The sequence below is a fragment of the Brienomyrus brachyistius genome, unplaced genomic scaffold (genome assembly GCF_023856365.1).
Source record: "Brienomyrus brachyistius isolate T26 unplaced genomic scaffold, BBRACH_0.4 scaffold42, whole genome shotgun sequence".
In the NCBI taxonomy this organism is placed as follows: domain Eukaryota; kingdom Metazoa; phylum Chordata; class Actinopteri; order Osteoglossiformes; family Mormyridae; genus Brienomyrus; species Brienomyrus brachyistius.
The window spans coordinates 826174-838472 of record NW_026042317.1 but is presented as its reverse complement, the minus strand read 5'-3'; positions in this window follow the sequence as shown (position 1 = coordinate 838472).

Genomic DNA, 12299 nt, shown 5'->3' with positions numbered 1-12299 from the left:
TTTAAATTCCGCTGTATATGTAGGCTGTGTTAAACATATCAATTTTATTATTAATTTAATCTTACCTTGAAACATAGAATATCTTTACATTACTCCAGAATCTTGATAAAATGTTTCTTGATAAAATGGCGACTCTGCCTTTAAAATGTCGACACTTAATTTCACTTTCGTTTACAGGCAGGAAATGATCAGCTCAGTCTCATGCAAAAAATGGACACGGACTCAGCGGCACTTCGTAGGGTTTTGGGGGGATATTATCTATGTGTCTATGTTGCACACTTGGACAAGGTGAATAAATTACAGGCATGCATAGGGTTCTTTTTCAATAATGTGATGATTTTTACTTCACCGGAAAAACACTGAAACACAAGCACAAAAACCCGCTTGTTAAACAGGACTGTATGCGGCGATCCTTGTCGAGTGCTCTGCATGACGCATGCGTTCTTTGCACTCCACTCGCGCTCATTCCATTTTTACACATACAATTACTTTTAAACATTTATGTCGATTCGCTTCGAAACAACTACTTAACACACAGATAAACACATTCGTTCTTATACATATAAACAATCAATAATCCCACAATTTACTTTCCTCAATACGCACACTGATAATGTTCGGGCGAGCTCGTACAACTGTATGGTCTGAGTAGCTACAGGTTTTCCCTTACTGATATTCATTAATATTTCTGTATTACTCATTCGTAACTGTTCTGATCGATTTACATTTATCCTAAAACAGTTACGTGAGTATCACACAGTAAGTTTCACTTTGCCCCTTCTTTTGAACAGTTTCGCTCACCTGAAACACAAGCACAAAAACCCGCTTGTTAAACAGGACTGTACGCTGCGATCCTGGTCGAGTGCTCTGCATGACGCATGCGCTCTTTGCACTCCACTCGGTGGACCCCCCCGCGAGCTGGCCAAAGTGCCTGTGTGTGCTCCGCTCCTGTTACCCTGCCTGCCTGAATCGCACCACAGTTGTCCCTGCCCTAAACCCATCAGCCACGCAGTACATTACACTATCACAAGAGATGAACAATGCAAATAACAGTGCAAAATAATAACATTGAACACAATATTTAGCATATGGGAAACTAACAAGGGGTCCACATCTATTAGTAACAATAACCGTAATTCGGTTAGGCCACTTAAAAAAAATAAAAAAATGGTTCTCGTCCCCTCCCGACCCGCCGAAATGCCTCTGACCCGAATTTTTTATTTTTTTTTTCTTTTCGTAAAAATCGCATGGAAAATGCCCAAGAATGACGAAATTTGAATTTCCCGCGCATTCCACATCGACGATTGATCCACATTGTGTAATCCTAGTCTTGGAATGGTTTCATAAACCTAAATTTGTCTCTACCTGAGATGGGCTGGTGCAAAGATTTAAATCTGGGGTAGTGATGTGGTACATGTTCTTAAGTACTTGTTTGTAGAGTTGCATTTCCTTGTTCAACCATTCAGGTTCCTGTATTTTGTAAATTCCTCGTGTTTTAACATGTTCTAATACACTTTCTTTCTAGATATATATTTTAAAATCTTGGTTGTTCATTTAGAATGGGAATGACAAACAGAATATTGGTTTCAAATAGTATCATTTTTATTTATGAGATACACATGGATCAAGGAATTTACATTCTTGTATTTTCTTACATTTAATATATTTGAAACGCAACAAACTGGAAGAACTGAGGAGGCGTACTAAGTAGGTCTGCTCTCTTCGGTATGTATTTTCAAATATGTTTTTTCTTACATATTTGAAAGTCCAAACAGTCAATCAAAATTTGTAAAAAGGACGAGAACCATTTTTTTTTTAAGTGGCCTTATAACACAGATTCAGGATGATCGTGCGTGTTAAAAGCGGTACTGCAGTATAGTGATGTGTCGGTCGCGAACGAAACGGCTCTCGGAGCCGGCTCTTTGAAGTGGACGATCGGAGCCGGCTCCTGCCTGTGAGCCGGAGTCAGAGCCGCTTTTTTTCTTTCTTTATTTTTTTTTCAAGGCGCACGGATTGGTCAACCGCACGATGCGGTTGAGCTCTGAGCAAGAAGGGGAGGGGCGATGCTACAGGATGCGTTCGACTTGGGCTTAAGTCTTAAGTCGTCTTGCTCTCGTGAAGTTTTTGTACCATGTGACATGGTGACGTTTTGCAGCGCCGGCCGAAGTTGGACAAAAAGAAATCTAACCATGATGTATTGCTTTAAGCCAGTGCCGTAAATAGCTGCGTGAAGTCGAACGCACCCATAGACAAATACAGCAATCACACGCACAAGACAGAGAAACAGGAGGGAAGGAGACGCGTGCGACAAAATGAATGACTGCAGGAAACGGAGTAAAATTTGGATACATTTCAATTACATTGATAATACAAAGGCAGAGTGTAGAGCGTGCAAGGTGCAACATGAGAACTGTACATCCATCAGTGCAGTGGGAAGTAAACAGGCAAGCAAATGAACCTGCTACTAATGAAAGTGACAGTTTGTCTACTGCAACTGTTGAAAGTGCCAGTTTGTCAATGTCTACACCGTCATCCAGTACAGCACCACAACCACCTAGACCTACAACCTAGAGCTCTATGAGACAGTTTGTGCAAAAAGCTATGACTCCAGTAAAACAGAAAACAACTGATGAGGAATTGGCTAAAATGATTGCATGCGATTTCCAACCATAGTAATTCCATCCATCCATCCATTTTCCAAACCACTTATCCTACTGGGTCGCAGGGGGTCCGGAGTCTATCCTGGAAAAAATGGGCACGAGGCAGGAAACAACATAGGATGGGGGGCCAGCAGGGACGGATTATGGGTTGTGTGGGCCCCTGGGCAAAACGTTCCACACACATGTGACCCAGGCAAGACTTGAACCTGGGACCCAAAGGTGTGAGGCGACAGTGCTAACCACTGCACCACCATGCCGCCCCCCATAGTAATTCATTTCACTAATAATTTTACATTATTTTTGGTAATAAATTCATTTAAGCACCAAAAAAATCTGAAGAGCCACTTGGGAGCCGAAAGAGCCGGAATTCCCATCACTACTGCAGTAACACTTAAATCATTAACAGTGGCGATTTGAGAAATTTAGAAATGGGGGAATCCAAGCTATTGGGGGGGGGGGGTCAAAGACAAAACTGTGTAATTTTATAATTTCATGAAAATATATTAACTGGTGTAGCGAAGTAAAGGTCAAACTAAACACTTGAATCACACTTTAAAAAAAAATTCCAATACTCAACAAGTACAGGTAATATATTTTACAGACAGAATATTAAACAAAACAAAAACAAAAAATGATATTCAGACAGAGTTATTACAAAGTAAAAGATACCATCTCAATACCAAATATGACAGAACATTTTAGCACTATGTCTATACATCAGGTAAAAACGCATCAAATCAGGATACAGTTCTGATTGTTTTTTATTTTTAGACTTTCTGATTAGATTAATATAATTTATTAGGTCTAATTTGTGAACAAGGAAAAATAGGTTAGATTATTGTATTTACATTTATGAATATTAAATTAGTAGTATTAAATTTATCTGTATTGTCACGCTCGGCTCGTACGATCCTCCTGTGTGCCACGCCCCCCTCGTTAACCTCACGTGGAACCCCGACGTTATCAGATGTTTCTTGTTTCATTCAGTCCTGTGTATTTAAGTCCACATCAGAGTACGTATCCCCAGTTCCGTCATTGACGTCGTGCTCCGTGTTTCGCCTCGTCTGTTTGTTCTACCTAATACGCCGGAGTTCCTGATTCTCCGCTCCCTGCTCGCCCGACGGCGATCGTGACATGTATTCTTCCAGACACAAAAACCCGCAAAAAACATCTTTACAAGAAAACTGAAAATTATGACATACATTTGTTTGTATCATGTTAAGCATATCAGAGTAGAATTTTTCAGAAAAAGGGCAAGACCAAAATAAACGAACATTAGTTTTGCAGTCACACATTCACAGAAAGAACAGCTGGTGTCAATCTCTCTCATCCTTTTAGATTGAAAATATTTGGACGGATAAACTTTATGTGACAATTTAAAGGTGACTTCTACATTACTTGTTAATAAAAACTTACATGGTAAAGTCCACACATTTTTCCAAGGTATATTATCCACTATGCCATTCCAGTATGAAACAACATATGGAACGAAGGTGTAGTTTTGGGTAAAGAATGTCCTGATTTTTTAACTATTATTTCTTGAAAAGCATGTATAGAAAAACACACCTTACCAACAGCAGATTCAACAGGATCCATAGATGGAACAAAATTCTTCAACAACATAACTACTCCATCAGGGATTGTATCAAAAACAATGGCAAACTTTAGCGCTTATTGGGATTTCAAAAACTGACAGAAACTCTGAATAGCTATAAAGCTGCCCAGCTCTGCTAAATAGTTGACTTATTAAAAGTACACAGCAAATGTGCCAGTGTTAAATTAACACTGCATGGTGTCTATATGGGTTCACACCATACCAGGAGCTGCACAGAAAAGGGCATCACAACTGTCCTAACACCTTTCCACATATGCTAAACATTCAAGAGCAGGACCGGCAATCAAATACACCCCCACCCCATTAAAACATATACCACTCTGGAAACGTGTGCTGTCGGTTTCCAAGAGATTTTTGCTGACTTCACACCAACATACTATAAACCCATCAGCACCACAGCTCTCTAACCTTCAGGATCAGCCAGAACTGAGCCAGCAAACCTTCAATATAAACCAAGAAACAGCTGTAAGGTCCTGTTTGGTCAGAGTCTTTCTCATGGTGGTGGGTAAATGTGGGACGGCTCTTCTGGTCCTCATGACTTCTTGTGCGCATATTAAAATGGGGCAGATATGTGGAGGTGGAGACTCAGTGACTTACAGTAACACCCTATGGTGTAAATTGAACACTATTTGAGTTAATAAGGTTTAACACTGTAAAAACAACACGCAAGGCACTCTGTAAAGTGTGAAAGATAACACTGGACCCAAATAAACACCATGCAGTGTTAATGTAACACTGGCACATTTGCTGTGTAGTGAGCGGCATTTAGCAACCAGCATCAAAAACATTTTACCTGTATTTTGTTAGTTTATTTTAAATAAGTCGCCCCCGGTTTATTTAATTACATGTATTAGCTATAGGAACTAGTGCCCGGTATTTACAGTAGTGACATACATTAAAAACATTTTAAAACTTTGGTAGAATAATGCCTTAGTTATTTTAATAAACAAGCTTTTCCAGTAAATGTTTGTTCACACTCATGCGAGCGCACGCACACACAGACACACGCACACACACACGCACGCACACACAGACACACGCACACACACACACACGCACAGATAAGATAAGATAAGAAAAAACTTTATTTATCCCGAAGGAAATTCTTTTGTCCTTTACATGCTCAGTGCAACAATAGGAATAAAGGTAAGGTAAAGAAAATAATAGTGCAAATAACTATGAGTAATACTTTGTATTATAACTATATAAATACTCCTAAATACTCATACTCTGTACAAAGTAAAAAAATAAAAAACTGTAACTAAGCTATAACAAATATAAAATAACAGATTATTAGTGCATGTGGTAATGAAAAGTGTCTTAGTGTAGTGCCTTGAATAATTGAGATAGCAGCGTGTGATGATGGATAAAACAAACATTCAATACCAAACAGATGTGTAATATTGCACAATCCAAATAAGGATTAATGACAGTTCTGAAAAAATCACCTACAGAATGAGGAAGAGTTATACAGTCTTATTGCCACAGGTAGAAAGGATTTCCTGTGTCGTTCGGTTCTGCATTTGGAGGCAGTTAGTCTTTTGCTGTGGGAGCTCTGATGACCCATCATGGCTGCGTACATGGGGTGGGAGGGGTTGTCCATGATGCTGAGAAGCTTTTTCAGCATTCTCCTCTCAGACACCTCCGCCAGGTTCTCCAGTCTGACCCCCAGGACACAGGCACAGACACACACACACACACACAGACACACACACACACACACACACACAGAGACACACACACAGACACACACATACAGACACACAGACACACACATACACACTCACAGACACACAGACACACACACAGACACACACGCACACACACACAGACACACACACACACACACAGACACACACACAGACACACACACACACACTCACAGACACACACAGACACACACACAGACACACACGCACACACACACACACACACACACAAAACCCCAGACACGCACACAAGTGCACACCCCAAGGACTGTCCTGTAGAGTTTGATAATCAAACTCAATCAAAAATCACCAGGCATATATACAATGTACTGTAGTTAACATTTTTTCTTAATATGTATAAGGATCATTTTGTTAAAGCAAAAGGAAATGCTGTAGGTGATGTCAGACACCGGAGACTTGGCGGAAAATCTGAATGAACAGCGAGGACAGCAAGGGGAATTTGGAATCTCTTCAGGAATACATCGACTGGTACTTTGACATTATAGTCATGAAGAAGAACGCAAATGCATCTTCTCCAGCCAAAAGTGAGACGCCGTCCTCCAAAAGAAGTCGCCCGGCAGACTCCCCTGGCACAGCATCGCCGACTGGTAAAGACTTTGCCGACATCCTGGATTCAATCGACAAGCGATTGTCCAGCTTCGACGCGAGGTTGGCTCTGGTCGAGATTCTACATCAGGAATTCAAATCCCTGAGGGAATCTATGGAGTTCAGCCAGCAGCAGGTGGAAACTCTCTGTTGAAAACGGTTAAGTCTCTAACTGAAAATGTGACCCATCTAAATGAAGAAAATAAAAAACGAAAGAGACTGTCATCGATCTACAGGCCCGTAACATGAGCGATAACCTGGTGTTTTCAGGCATCTCGGAATCTGCCGAAGAGGACGCAGAAGTTACTGTTAAAACCTTTATGAAGACCCACCTGAAAAACATCTGCTTTGAGAGAGTCCATCGGCTGGGAGCCAAGAGGCCTGGTGCACTGAGACCGCATCCTATTGTGGCTAAATTTGAACATTTTAAGCAGAAGGAGCAGGTGAAGAGCCGCGGCAGGGAGCTGAAAGGAACGGACTTTGGCGTAAACGACCAGTTCCCCAAAGAGATCCTGGAGCGACGCAGAGTTCTGTTCCCAATCCGAAACCACTCCGACCTCATAGCGCACACAGACACATAGGACACGGACACACACACAAGCGCGTACACGCTCGCTTATACCTCATTCATTTGCATGTGCAAATGTCAGTTTCACAGTTATAGATCCAGAGGGTAGATTTATAATCATTAAATTATCTATACTTAACAAAAAGTTGTATATTGTTAGTATACAGTATATGGTACAAATGTTGATAACCCCTCATTGTTCCACGTTTTCTTTACCGCACTCTCTGAACACCTAGATTGCGCACTTGTTCTGGGGGGCGACCTCAACTTTGGACTAGATAAAGAAATGGACAGGCTCAGTACAGCTGCTCAGCGCAATTGGGAATCTACAAATATAGTTAAACAGTACATGAGCGACTACGGACTTTGCGATGCATGGCGTTCTCTTCACCCCACCCGTAGGGAATATACTTTATTCTCACATGTCCATCACTCTTACTCTCGTCTGGATTATTTCCTAGTCAGTAGCTCACTGCTGAGTGACATTTCAGACACAGAGATACACCCTATAGCTGTCAGTGATCATGCTCCTGTTTCTTTAACCCTAATAAATAGGAAGGCCACTCCACCAAGTAGAAACTGGAGATTTAATACATCATTGCTTAAAGATGGAGACTTTATTAACTATTTAAAAAAAGAGTGGGCCTTATATTTAGACTATAATGACCTGCCTGGAACATCAGCATCTGTTCTCTGGGAAGCAGGCAAAGCTGTGATGAGAGGTAAAATAATCTCATTCTCATCACATAAAAAGAAAAAAGAAAACAAGTGTATCCAGGAATTAGAAGAAACCATCAAATCCTTAGAAGAAGCCTGTGTATCATCCCAGGAACAGGAAATGCTGAATAAAATACGTAAAGCAAAACTAGAATTAAATGAAATTATTAATAAAAAAACTCAATTCTTAGCACAAAGGCTTCGCTGACAAAATTATGAACATGGTAACAAATCAGGTAAATTTTTAGCTAATCAGTTAAAAATAAATAAGAAAAAACAGCTATATGTGCTGTTAAAGATTCAAATGGGGATACAGTATATGACCCTGACAGAATAAGCAACATTTTCAGGGACTTTTACAAATCTATTCACCACAGATAAACCCATCTAAAGACGAAATTGATCAGTTTCTTGATAGTATAACCCTTCCGAAATTATCAGACAATCAAGCGATGGCACTGGATTCTCCGCTGACACCAGGTGAACTCCAGGAAGCCCTGAACGGTATGCCCAATAAAAAGGCTCCAGGTCCAGATGGATTTCCAGCAGAATTCTATAAAGAATTCTGGACAACTCTGGCACCAACATTCCACAGAATGTTGCAAGAGACCAGGGAAAATGGTAGGCTACCACCAAATATGAATTCTGCCAACATTAGTCTCTTGCTAAAACCAGGCAAAGACCCTACATTGCCTACCAGCTATCGTCCAATATCCCTTATTAACGTTGACCTTAAAATAATCTGCAAAGCTCTCTCAAAAAGAATAGAGAAGATAACCCCTTTCATAATTCATCCTGACCAGACTGGTTTCATAAAAGGGAGGCACTCATCAACAAATACACGAAGATTACTTAACCTGATAGACTATTCATGCAATAAAAACCTTCAAATTACAATATTGTCTCTAGATGCAGAAAAAGCATTTGATACAGTTAACTGGAATTTTTTATTTGCAGCTTTACGCAAATTTGGTTTCGGAAACTCTTTCAAAAACTGGTTAAAAATATTATATAGTTCCCCAACAGCATATGTCAGGACGAATGACCAAACATCCTCCAGTTTCTGTCTCAAGAGGGGCACCAGGCAGGGATGCCCTCTCTCCCCCTCGCTATTTGCAATTTTTATTGAACCACTAGCAGCAGCAATTAGACAGGCTATAGTGATCAAAGGCATTAAACGCAGGAATATAGAACATAAGGTAAGTCTTTATGCGGATGATGTGTTACTTTTTCTCCAGCATTAACAAAGCACTCTCTTTGAGGAAATTATATTAATAAACTCTTTCTCAAGAGTCTCAGATTATTCGATAAATTGGTTAAAATCTACAGTTCTCCAATTAATTGCTCCTTCCAGAATAATTCTCCCACTCCACTGCAGTCTGGAGATATTAAATATTTAGGTATTAACGTTTCACCTAGGCTGGCAGATTTAACTAAACTAAACCATACCCCACTTTTTAAAAAAGTAGAGGATGATCTGGTTAGGTGGAAATCCCTACCCATATCACTTATGGGAAGGGTCGCCTCAATAAAAATGATGGTTTTGCCAAGAATTAATTATTTATTTGAAATTATCCTGAGCAAACCACCACCTGACTGGTTTAGATCTCTGGACTCCACCATCTCTAAATTCCTCTGGAAAGATAAACCCCCATGTATTAGCTTAAAAACACTGCAAAGGACTAAGGACAAAGGAGGACTAGATCTGCCTAACTTTCACCACTATTTCTTAGCCAACAGGCTCCAAAACATCTCAGGGTGGTTAAAACATACCCTCTTAGATGAGCCTTGGCTAGACGTAGAACAAGCACTATGCAATAATATAAAGATTTCGGATCTACCATTCATTAGCTCAAACATTAAACGACACGAATACTTCAAAAGCATCAGTATCAGCTCTTCTCTGACAGCGTGGTGGGAGTTTCTAAAAGCGACTGAGTCTTCATTAATCCCATGCAAACGTACTCCCATCTGGAACAACCCTAATGTACTACTAAATAATAATATGATAAACTTCCCAGATTGGAGTTGTAAAGGTATTAAATACTTGGAACATATATTCGAAGGAATAGACTTTATTCCCTTTGACATATTAGTTAAACAATATGGGATTAACAAGAATAGATTTTTAGAATATAATATAGTAAAAAAGAAATTAAGGTCTAATCAAATCAAATTACAAATACCACCAAGTGTGGCAGAATTCCTTAATCTCAAAACCCCCAAATTACTGCCTAAAATATACAGGACACTTTCTGAAATGTACCATTCCAGCCTCTCCTTCAGTCATGGGCGACCTAGATCGTGTCACTACAGAGATTAACACAACCCACATGGCTTTCACCACCTTATGCATTGCTAAGAAGACTGTCCTTATCCATCCATCCATCCATTTTCCAAACCGCTTATCCTACTGGGTTGCGGGGGGTCCGGAGCCTATCCCGGAAGCAATGGGCACAAGGCAGGGAACAACCCAGGATGGGGGCCAGCCCATCGCAGGGCACACTCACACACCATTCACTCACACATGCACACCTACGGGCAATTTAGCAAGTTCAATTAGCCTCAGCATGTTCTTGGACTGTGGGGGGAAACCGGAGTACCCGGAGGAAACCCCACGACGACATGGGGAGAACATGCAAACTCCACACATGTGACCCAGGAGGAGACTCGAACGCGGGTCCCAGAGGTGTGAGGCAACAGTGCTAACCACTGCACCACCATGTCGCCCCTGACTGTCCTTATGAACTGGAAAAATAAAAATAATCTTAATATCAACCAATATAGAGACAGTTTGTTGAACCATATTAGTCTTGATACAGCTTCTGCCGCCACACTAGATCAATCTCTCTGGGCTCCTTTGATCAGCTCCATCACCTAGTGGGGGTGGGGGGTCACGGTTTTGTCCCACTTTGGTCATTGCTGTTCCCTGGGGGTGGGTTGCTGGGGGGGTTCGGCGATGGGACTGCGGTCCTGGCCTGGATGGGGCTTTGGTGGCTCTTGGGTGGGGTCCTTCTGGCGGCTGCAGGCGGCGCTGCTGGGGGAGCCTGTGCCGGCGGACGTAGGTTACCGGCCTGGTGGCCGTGCTGCTGCTGGGTAGATCCGGGGCGGGCTTGGGGTTCTGGGGGCACTCTGCCTCTGGGCTGGGGTTCCGGCTTGGCTGGGGGGGCTTTGGTCCTGGTGGGTGTGTTGCTGGGGTGTGGGTTGGTGCATGCAGGGGGGCATCTGTCTGCAGGGGGTCCCTGCTTTTGGGGTATCCACTCTGCGGGGGGGGGGGGGGGGGGGGAATCCAATGAAGGAGGAGGATGGACTCAACCTGGATGTCTTTCGTCTTATGCAATCTGGGAGTTAACAGACTGTTGGGGCGGGGGTAGTTTTTCCTCTGTGGTGGGTTCTGGTGAGCTGCCCTGGGCCCCGGGGGGCCCGGTGGGGCGCCTTGGGCTCTGTGGGGCCCGGTGGTGCCGCTGCCTTGGGCCACAGTCTGGATGGGCCTGGGCCCCCCTCCCTGGACGGATTTCGGGGAACGGGGAGTGCCTATGGGGGTCAGCGTGGGAGCTGGCTCCGGGGGGGGGAGGTATTTTGCCCCCCCCATTCCTTTCCTCCCCATCCCTAAATGCTTCCCTCCTCCCGCTCCATCACACCACCACACATGTAGGGCTTTGAGGTGTAGGTGCGTTGCTGGGATGCAGGTTAGGTATTCCTCCTCTGTCCCCTCGCGACCACCTGTACCTCATTCATACACTACAACGTAGACACTCTCATTACTGACTCTCTCATGACACATACATTTAGGGCGTTGGGGATGGGCACACAGAATGGCATCCAGAGGGCGGTCTGTTCATTCAGCCTTACCTCTGGTGCCAGGGCCCACATCTCAATTTTAATCACACATAGACATTGAGGGCTCTGGGGAGAGGCCGAGCTAACACCAGCTGTTGGTCGGCAGGGGGTGGTTAGTGCCATGCCCTTCACCTGTTTTAAAAGCACTTTAGAACAACACACACCAACACCACATCTGAGCGGGCGAAGGAGGGCATGGGGTCTTTTCACACCCCCGTTCCCTGTTCGCCATTTGGGGCTGAGAGGAAGAGCTGGCCGTCTGGTCGGGGTCTGGGCTGGTGGGCTTCTCGGCTGCTGCGGGGTCCGGGGTGATCTTCTGGTCTCCACGCCAGAGGAAAAATAGGGGTCCATATAGAGTATATATGGGGAGTGAGAGTATGTGTACAGTGTTCATTTTTGTGTGTCTCTGTGTTGGGTGAATGTGTAAATATTTGTTTATGTGTGCATGAGGGTGGGAACGTATGCTTGTATATGTGTGCGCCTGTTTGTCTATACGCATGTGTCAGATTGGGTCCTAGACTCCACCTGAGAACATCTCGGGCTCTATTCCCCCCCGCCACACTCCCTGCCGGTGGATGGGGCCC